Source organism: Panthera leo, chromosome B2 (genome assembly GCF_018350215.1).
Source record: "Panthera leo isolate Ple1 chromosome B2, P.leo_Ple1_pat1.1, whole genome shotgun sequence".
Classification (NCBI taxonomy): Eukaryota; Metazoa; Chordata; class Mammalia; order Carnivora; family Felidae; genus Panthera; species Panthera leo.
In genome coordinates, this window is record NC_056683.1 from 87,577,826 (window position 1) to 87,588,854 (window position 11,029).

An 11,029-nucleotide genomic window follows, 5' to 3' on the forward strand; every position below is an offset into this window, starting at 1 on the left:
TGAGTGATATGGTTGGCTTTGTTTGGTGTCAATGGCTGAACTGATAGCACCACGTTAGAGATAATATTTAATTTTGGAAAAGAAACTAACTCAGCATTATTGGATTAAGATCTAGCTCTTTGACATGAAAGTTATAACGACTTGTAAAAAAAAGCTAAAAGAAGAAATTTCTCCCTTGACAATTTTGCTATATATAACCTAATGCTGGGGTTCCAAGGATAAATGAAATTTCAGAATATCTTATCAATTTCAGAACCACAGGATCCTTCCATGTCCTAGAGTCTTTTCCAGTCTGAGGAGCTCCTTAAACTGCTGCCAGCTAACATTTTGTCCCATTGCTCAGTCAATGCCCCCTTCTCCCCTGCTTCCCTTTCAGGGAATTCTTGAAGCTACTTATAGCATCTTCTAGTTCTTCATCTTGTTCAAGATGGAGAACTCCTTCATCTCTGTGATGATCCCAGTGGAGAATAAAACCATTCCTACTCTCTCCCAAACAAAGCCAGTCTTCTAGGTGTGACAGAAGAAATGATTCAAACTCTCTAGCCAGGGACATGCATGAAGATCCAGTTCACTGGTGCATGTAAGACATATCCTCTGACACAGTCTACTGATGTTCGTGTCAACTAAACTTCTAGTGTACCATCTCCAAGACATTGTGTTAGTAAAAGGGCACATCTGCTAAAAACACCCAGCATATTTATATTTTCTCATGCAACATCTAGATTTGTGATTAGTAAAGCTCTTTTTCAAAGCTGTAGGCTTTTGAGGAAACTGTATATATAAACCCTGGGGCATTGTCATGCCTCTTCCATGCCCTTTCAAACACAATTATTCTTAGACTTGATATCCTTTGAATAACACTTACTAGAAGATAACATGATATACAATATTCGTATTGCTCTACAAATTAACCTGTGGTAGGTAGGGACTTTTTAAAATAATTTTTCCTCTAAAAGTGTACATTATAGAGTTCCTTCAAATGGTCGTACCCATTATTATTTTATCTGATAATTTAGATCATGTATATCTTTATAAAATATTTACTACTGCTTCTGTATACATAGAAGATAATAAGCATTCATGGATTGACTGAACTTATAGTGCACCTATGTTAGGGAATAAAAATAAAACTTTGGGATATTAATTATGAATTAAAGAATGCTATATCCTATTTATTATAGCAAAATGTCTTCAATTCTGCCTTATTCCAAGTCTACTATGGGTGTAAATGTAATTCAGTAAATCTTATACTTAACAAAGGAAATATAATTATCCCCATTTAACAGATGAATAACAGATGAAAAGACATTAAACAATTTACTGAGGGTCAGACAGCAAAATAGTGCAAGACCCAATACTCAAATCACAAGATACCTACCTTTTGCCAGAATGCTATTATGCTTCCTGTTACAATTATTTTTATTTTTTTAAGTTTATTTATTTTGAGAGAGGGAGAGGGGGAGAGAGAGAGAGAGAGAGAGAAAGAGAGAGAGAGAGAAACGAGAGCAAGGATGGGGTAGAGAGAGAAGGAGAGAGAATCACAAGCCAGATCCATGTTGTCAGTGACGAGCTTGACATGGGGCTATGAGATCATGACCTGAGTTGAAACTGAGAATTAGACACTTAACCGACTGAGTCACCCAGGTGCCCCCTCCTGTTATATTTGAATAAATTTTATTTTATCATTACAGTTCAATTTAATCCATTCATCATTTATTGAGCCCCTACTTTGTGCCTGATACACAGTCCAAAGAAAACACAAAAGATTCAGGGATGTGAGACATTCAATTTAAAAATCCGTTTCACAAATTTTGAAAACTATTTAAAATTCTCAGTTTTTTTAAATATAGCATTTGAATTTTTAAATATTTAATATCTCCAGAATTAATAAAACATCTAACTTTCTTCTGTAGCTTCTAGCCAAGGATTGACTCTTGGTTGGGGGTCTCTAGGTTGGATTTCATAAATTTCTAGTTTGCATAACTTGTTTATTGCCTTGGGTTGTGTGGGCATTGCCTTAAAATCAACCTCATGTCTTTTACATCATAGAACCTGTTAAGCCAAAGCCAGAGTCTATGTCTAGGGTAGGTTGTACTTTTAGATTTAGACATTATGCCTTTTATTTTCTCAGAGACAGTGCCAAGATATTCCATTATTATAGGGTTGCTTTAACTTATAATATTTTTGTCTGGTATTCTGAAATATTTCAGAAGGAGCATGTGATAACTTTTTTTTTCCTAATAAGATAAACCTTTCCAGTAAGATAATTTGAAAATTTATAACCCCTCTTTCACAATTCGTTTTTTCATTAACGTTATATTTTGTGGTCTACATATTGTGAGTTATCTATATCACCAGACCTAAGTTAGGGATTGCCATATTATGAGGCTGACAGTTGAAGAAATACAATAAAAAGAAATATCAGACAATAGGTTATCACTTTAGTCACATTAAATCATTGAAGACTGAAAATCAGCTAGTTAATGTCATTAGAAGTGATATGCCACAGGCATTCACATGTATTATTGAGATATATGTCAGTCGGAGATGTGTGTGTTATTATGGTTTTTGCAGTTGACTGTTCCAGGGTAGAGGAGAAACTAGCACCTGCAAAGATGATCTTGGGTTTTACAGTGATGTGTGAAATTAGAAAAAGGGTTGGAAGCATCCTGAATGAAGTCACATCAGAATAAGTCCTGGGTACATATGCAATAAAATCTTGAAGAGTGCTATTCTATATGTCAATCCAGGTAGATGCTGTACATCATCATCAGAGGAAGATCTAAAATTTAAACAGAATAATTCAGCAAATCCTTGATAATTACTTTCCAATCTGTTTTTGAATGCATTTTCTAGCAACATTCTTAATTGTTGATCTATTTTAGGTTGCTTTAATGATGAGAATGAAGCATGTGTAGTAAGGGTGGGCAGGGAAAATGTGCAAGAGGAGCAACCACTTGAATTAGGAATCAGAATGCAACCATGGCTTAGCAATTCTTTCTTAAAATAGAAGCATACGTTAGTTTTAACTTGGCTCTGGCAGTAATGATTATCAATGAAATAGCCCTAAACAGTTTCTAAAACATATGTGCATTTACTGATGAGTTTTACACTAACAGTAGATCGATCGTGACTACAACTAGTCTCTCCAAAGACTTTTGGAAGGAAGTTCTTGAACAAATCTTTTTTTTTTTTTTTTTTTTTTTTTTATCTAGCTTAAAGGTACGGTAGACTTTTTTTTCCCTCCCTCTTTATTCCTAGGTATTTTATTATTTTTGGTGCAACTGTAAGTGAGATTGTTTTCTTAATTTCTCTTCCTGCTGCTTCATTATTAGTACATAGAAAGCAACGTATTTCTTGTTTTTAATTAAAAAAATATTTTAATGTTTATTTTTTGAGAGAGAGAGAGAGAGAGAGAGAGAGAGAGAAAGAGAGACTGTGAGCGGGGAAGGGGCAGAGAGAGAGAGAGAGACACAGAATCCAAAGCAGGCTTCAGGCTGTAAGCTGTCAGCACAGAGCCCGACCTGGGGCTCGAACCCACGGGCTATGAGATCATGACCTGAGCCAAAGTCTGTCACTTAATCAACTGAGCTACCCAGGCACCCCTTAAAAAAATTTTTTTTTATGATTATTTACTTTTGAGACAGAGAGACAGAGTGTGAGTGAGCGAGGGGCAGAGAGAGGGAGACACAGAATCCAAAGCAGGCTCCAGGTGCTGAGCTGTCAGCACAGAGCCCGTGGCGGGACTCAAACTCACAAACCCTGAGATCATGACCTGAGCCAAAGTGGGATGCTTAACTGACTGAGCCAACCAGGTGCCCCGAAATGCAGCATATTTCTGTATACTGAATTAATTTATCAGTTCTAGGTTTTTGGTGGAGTCTTTAGGATTTTCTATATATAGTATCATGTCATCTGCACATAGTGAAAGGTTTTACTTCTTCCTTACTAATTTAGATGCCTTTATTTCCTTTTGTTATTGGATTGTTCCCTCACTTTTTAAAAAAAATGTCCATATATATATTTTTTAATTTTTTAATTTTTTTTTTTTTTTGAGAGAGAGCGAGTGAGTGGAAGAGGGGCAAACAGAGTGGGAGACAGAGCATTCAAAGCAGGCTCTGTACTAACAGCAGACAGCCTAATATGGTGCTTGAACTCAAGAACCATGAGATTATGACCTAAGCCAAAGTCAGACCTTTAACCCACTGAGCCACCCAGGTGCCCCTTCCCTCCCTTTTGGTATGTTTTCACTTTCATATGTGTCTGTGCGTGTATTGATGGGTCATTTACTGTATATGTTATTTATGTAATTGGAGTTCTTTGTCATTCCTAGAACTCTGAGCAAAAAACATATATTTAGCTGTATAAATAAATGCAAATATTTCATCCTTATGCAACACCTTGAAGGTGACCCTTCATTTCGATAATGACAAAATGTTAGATACTATTTTTTAAATTTTCCAATGTGGCCAAGTTTTCTACACTGGTCTGGGCCATCCAGAGATTAGCTGGTGTTTTTGACAGTATGTATTCCATATCTCAGAGAGATTTGGAAGTCCTCTACTCTGTACCCTGGCAACCACATAGCACTTGGTACTTTGAACACTTACTCATGTACTGACTACTCTAATTCCAAATAATGCCCACTTACAAATTGTAAATGAGTTTTTGTCTCTACATCAGTCCTTTTGAAATGTAAAATATAGCAGACTAAGCATTATTTTTATTATGATTGATATTCTCTCTCTACATTAATTTGGAATTATATATACATAGCCACAGATATTAAAGTAAGTTTCCTCCTGTAAAATCAATTTAAAAGAAAAAGATATTGAAAAGTTGGTATGTTGAAATTATTTTAAAATTTATTTCACAGAAAATTGCCTAAGAAAAAGTTCCTGTAACTTCCAGAAGAAAAGCCTTCTTAGAATATGATGCTTATCCAAACACGGTCCACTTCCATTTGTAGTTAGATTCATTTTTCAAACTCTGAAAATACCAATTTTGTGGGAAAGCCTTCTATATTTTACTTCATATAATGTCTACTCCAGATTTAGTACCTAATACATAACTAGCACTGTACTAAGGATTCCTTGCTCATCCTACGTCATGGTTTGAAAACTAAACAAGAAGAATATGTCCTCCCATCTAACTTGATGCTTGTCTAGGACAAAGATGTCATCAAAGAAACAGCTACTTATTTGCTAGTCAGTTGGAGGAGGAGTTGGAATTACCAGCCAAACTTTGCTCCCATTTAAACTAGATTAGCTTTTAGTCTGATAAATTGAGATCAATGGCAAATTTCTAACAGGAAGGAATAATAACATGGGAGTTTTGGCATTCACTCTGTATGGATATAAATTTTGGTTCACGAACCTAGAGTTACAAGAAATTTAATTTCCTTTTTTGAAAGTCATATTTAAACCATTTTTGTTCCTGATGTCCAGGCCTAAAGAGGCATCATGAAGAGATCCTGATCTTATCAGAGGCCAGACACACTGGGGGATGGGTGAGTTGCATCCTAGGCCAAAATTTCTCTTGCTTCTTTTATTTGCCGTTAACAGTGCAATCAGCTCTTGGCATAGTCAAAAATGCTTTTCCAACATTACAGGTATGGCTCTAGGTCAGCCCTCAGATTGCTCTTCTGCTCCTCTCCAGCTCTGGGCAAAGCCTCCAGCCGCTAATGGTTTAAGCCTTCCAGAGTAACTCCTCACCCAGGACCCTGGATGCAGTGAATAAATCAAGGTTTCAAAAACTGAGGACAAGACTCAGTCTAAGACACTCATCTTTTTTTTTTTTTTTTTTTTTTAGTTGTTTTATACCTATTATCTCAGGCAAGCTTTCTTCTATTAATGAAAACCAGATTGTGGGGTTTTCCCCTTAGTTCTTGACAATTTCTGCTGCCTGTTCATAATATCCTCATTTGTCAAAGAAAGAAGTTTAGAACTTAGTGTATAAAACCAATCCATCTTCTTGAGATGGGAGAGAAAAAAAAGATAAAATGTAGGTATTTGCATGTTCTCAGATGATTATCCTGGTAAAGTTCAGTGGTTTTCTCATTCAATAAACACTTATTGATCATCTTCCACATAATGATAAGAGCTGATAATTCAGTGGTGAACTTTCAGAATTTTTATGTAGAAGGAAGTCATAAAAGCCTCATTTTGAGATTTATTCTATCTCAACTAATTTTGTTATCAATTCCATTAAAATTGCATGGAATAAGCATTTAAAAAATTTTTAAGTTTATTTATTTATTTTGAGAGAGAGACTAAGCAGGGGAGAGGCAGAGAGAGAGAGAGAGGGGGAGGGAAAAAGTGAGAATCCCAAGCAGGCTCCACACTGCCAGTGTAGAGCCCAATGTGGGTCTCAAACTCACAAACTGCAAAATCATGACCTGAGCCAAAAACCAAGAGTCAGAAGTTTAACTGACTGAGCCACCCAGGCACCCCTGGAATAAGCCATTTTTAAAAATAAATGAAGTACGTTTAGTTTAAACTCTAAGAAAATAGTTTCTTAAAAAAAATTTTTTTTAGTGGATTAAATTGGATAAGCTTATTTCTCTTTCATTATCACGTCTACTGTGGATCATGTCAAGAGGCTCTGCTGATCATAAACAGTCAGGATGTGGGCCAACAGAACAATTAGAAAATTATTTTATTTTAGAGAGAGAGAAAGAGCATGAGGAGGGGAGAGGGGCAGATGGAGAGCGGGTGAGAATCTTAAGCAGGCTCTATGCTTAGCACAGACCCCAACCTGGGTGTCGATCCCATGACCCTGAGATCATTACCGAAGCAGAAATCAAAGAGCTGGAAGCTCAACCGACTGAGCCACCCAGACGCCCCTCCAAGAAAACAATCTTGATTAAAGACAGCCACTGAATAGATTTCAGGTACTGCATAATATTGCTTACTCTCACTTCTTTACAATTGTATGAAAGAAAATACAATCTTTGTGATTTTTTTTACTAACTTTTCTTCCTTTCTTTCAAATCTTGTAAAAAACAATTTAGCATAACCAAATATTTTTAAAATTTTTCTTCATGTTTTTTTTATTTTAGAGACACACACAGAGTGTGAGTGGGGGAGGGGAAAGGAGAGAGTGAGACACAGAATCCGAAACAGGCTCCAGGCTCTGAACTGTCCGCACAGAGCCCAATACAGGGTTTGAACCCATGAACCATAAGATCATGACCTGAGCCAAAGTCGGATGCCCAACCGACTGAGCCACTCAGGTGCCTTGAGCATAACCAAATATTTTAAAGGTAGTTTATAAGTATTATATCCAAGCTTATTTTAGAACCTCCTTTCAGACATCTAATTTAGATAATTTCTGCTCAAGCAAAGACTCCTGAAATATCAGAGGAAATACAGCACTGAAGAGAAAGAAAATAGTTTGTTTTTGATCTTGAAACACAGGATTGTTAATGTTAAATAAATGTCTCTAATCATTCGTCTTTGCCATAATAGCTTATCAAATGATAATTGACAGCTCTGTTATGTTTTCTGAAGGGTATTTTAGGGCTACTTTTTCTAGAACAGTGACCAAATCAACAATAAGTATTCAGCAAAATCTTGCAGAGTGCAGCACCTCCCTGGATCTGGGGATAGAAAAAGGAATAAACGTATCTGAATGTATTCAGTTGACTAAAGAGTGGTTTTATATTTCATTTCATATCCAGTTAGAAAGATGACAATGGAGGTGGGGGATTGGGGAGGAAAAATACTGATGGTGTTGATAGCCAATTAGGTGAGATTGGGTTCTGGAAGAATTTGAGAGGAGGTTAGTGAATTTTTTCAGGTTTAAATTACTGAGATTTTGAGTCAAGCTACTCCTTTCTTAAGACTTTGCTTAAAGGGTGAGAGTTTAGCCCAGTTCTTATAAGATCTTAGCTTGATAAAAAAATAAAACCAGAGTTTTCAGCTTCATAAGTGACATTGAACTGTTTCCATCTCTGTAACTTTGCTGTGAGGAATGCAATGACAGATTCTGTGCTGTGTTTGCCTATGAGATGATTTCCTTGAAGTCCCGTAATGAGTTGTTTTTGGCAGGATTAATGAGTATTATAATGGTAAATGGATGTTTGCAGCTCAGTTGTGTTCCATCACGGAGTAACATGGGGTTTCTGGTCCCTTGGAGGCCATAATTGGTGGCATTAATGCAGTTTTTAATTACACTTCTTGAAAAAAAAATGAATTGGAACCAAAACAAAAGCTAAGTGATCATCTCTCTGCTGTTTCACATGGTGTAAACAGAAGACCGTTGCTATCTCTGATATCTATAATTTGAATCATACTCTCCAGACAGAACATATGCAGTATATTTTGATGATGATTTTGCTTAGAAGTTACTGATTTGCCTTTATTTTTCCTCATTCTCCTATATGGAAAGAGCTTTTATCATATGAATAAATAACATATGCATATACAGATCTATATTATACATGAACATGAAATGTATACATATTATAAAGGTATATATATTATAAATGTAGAAGGCAAACATAAAATAATAGGCACACTTCTTATATTTATACCCTCATATTTGTTTCCTGATCCTCACTGTTAGTGTTGAGCAATATAAGTGTAATTAATTCCCAAAGCTCTATGAATGAACTAGAATACACTAAGCCATTTTTCTTTTTCTCCTTTCACACACATATGTGAGAAATTACTAATAGCTGCTGCTTCAGCATATCCCATCTTTGCAGTATTATGTTTGTTTGTGGTCTGCAGTGGCAAGCCCAACATTGATCTATAGGATAAAATTTATGAAGTGTTCTATGGAAAGGAAAAATATCTCATAAGGCCATATGACATACATATATAAAAATAAAATAATGTAAATTTTAAAAATGCACAGTATCAGCCATTTATTCCTAATCTATTTATAAGTTGTCTCAATTGTATTGGTTAACATATATTTCCTGCTGGCAATAATATAATCAGCATTTAACTTTTCTATGTTTTTAAATAAATTACATGGCAAAATATAAGAGAGTAGTTAGTTAAACGGTTGTGGGAATATATGAGCCCTTGAGATTAACTGATTATGTTACTTTTTTATGTTCTTGCTGAAGCAAGTCAATGTGGAGTCTATTGCTTATTCCTCATAACCCTTTGTACAGATTTTCTTGGTATTAGGGTTATTTCTGAGTTAACAGTACATAAGGAAGACATGCATTTGGATTAGTGGCAAGCAATGATGTCTATGAAGAAGTACAAAAAGCTTGAAGCCATAGAATTGTTCCTATATTTATGTGTGAGTTTTGGTGAGACTTAGCTTCACATCTTCTTAGAATTGCCAGCATTTAAGAAAAGAAAGCTGCTTTTCTCAATGATGTGTCTTTGCTGCTTAATATCTGTGTCATTTCAACTCTTGCCATCAGATAAAATTCTTCACTGATAGGCTCGAACGTATGGTTTCAGGGCTTTCCACAGTTCTGTTAAACAGTTGCATTTTCTATTCGTAAGGAAACAAACAAACAAAACCAAATAAAAAGCAGACCTGCAAAATATCCCTTTGTGATATTTACAAATAGGGATTTCAGAGTTTGGGAACTGTGGAGTACATCATCAGTGGCTGCACATTTTTAACAACATCGCCTACCAGAGAATGGGGACCCAGCCTCGGTTTTATGCGGCTCCATTCTCTTCATGTTCATGATGATTGAGTGTGCTGAAGTTGCTTTGTTTTTTCTTTAGAAGAGTGATGATAGTGATTAATTCGGTTGATGCATCATTGTCCCGTCCCTACCACTTTAGGAGTTTCCACAAAATGTTTTAAAATAACTAGACAGCATTTATACATGTGAGAATTCTGTGTGCTTTTGCATATTATCATTCTATCTAAATCTAACGCTGATCTTGTCAGCCATGCCATTTAAAAACAATAGGAAAAAAAGAGGACAAAATGCATGTAAAAATGCAATGTTTAACTAGATGTTTAATACCAGGTCATTGTGTAAGTGTGTCTGTATGTGTATATATATATATACGTGTAAAAATATATACATATACACACATACGTGTATTATACATGCACACACATACATGTATAAATACAATTGTAAAATTCAGGAAACACTAGCAGTGATCATTTTGCCTTAATTATGTTTTGTAATATTTTAGTGATTTAACATATATTGTATAACAAAACATTCTCAGTTTCATAGTATAAAAATATTAAAAAAATAATAATAGTTAACTTTTCTTGAGGTTATTCTGTGCCAGGAACTTTTACATGTATTTTTTTCTCATACAACCCATTGGGATAGGTACTAGTACTTCTTTATGTTATGGATTAATGAACTGAAACACAGACAGGTTGTGCCTCTTCCCCAAGGTCACACATGCTTTAGTAGATCAGGGATAGGACCCATCTTTCCATGATTCCACTCCGGTCACCCTTAAAACCACTATAATGCCTATGGGGACGAATAGAAATAATAGTAAAACAACAACAAATCGTTGGTTATGTTTTTGGCAGCACTGTTCAGTTACATAAACGAAGTATATTAACTGGATTTTAAGAATTTTATTCCTTTAGTGGATCTTAGAGATTACCTAATACATACCATTCACTTTTGAAGTGAAATAATGAACACTCACTGAGTTTATGAGGCAAGAAGCCAAGACACTGCTGTAGCCATTGCCTTTCTTCCTGTAGACTCAGCCCACTGATACATATGACCATGGGCCCATACCCTAGTGTTTGTATGGAAACTTGAATGATGTCCACTCTAAAAGCCACTGTATTAGTTCAGGAAAGCATAGTGGTGATTGTTGCACTTTGGAGCTGGGCAAATTTGGTGTCTGAACTGGTCGAAACTTCTCTTGGCTGTGGGTAAACTGATTAATGCCTTTGTGCTTCAGTTTATTTACCTGTAAAATCTTGATAATAGCATTTCTCACAGGGTTGCAGTGAAAGTTAAATAATGCATTTGAGGCACTTAACCATCCCAAGTAAGCATTTAGTAAATGTGTATATTTTTATTACGCGGAAGTGTAACTCAACTTTGGGTTGGGTA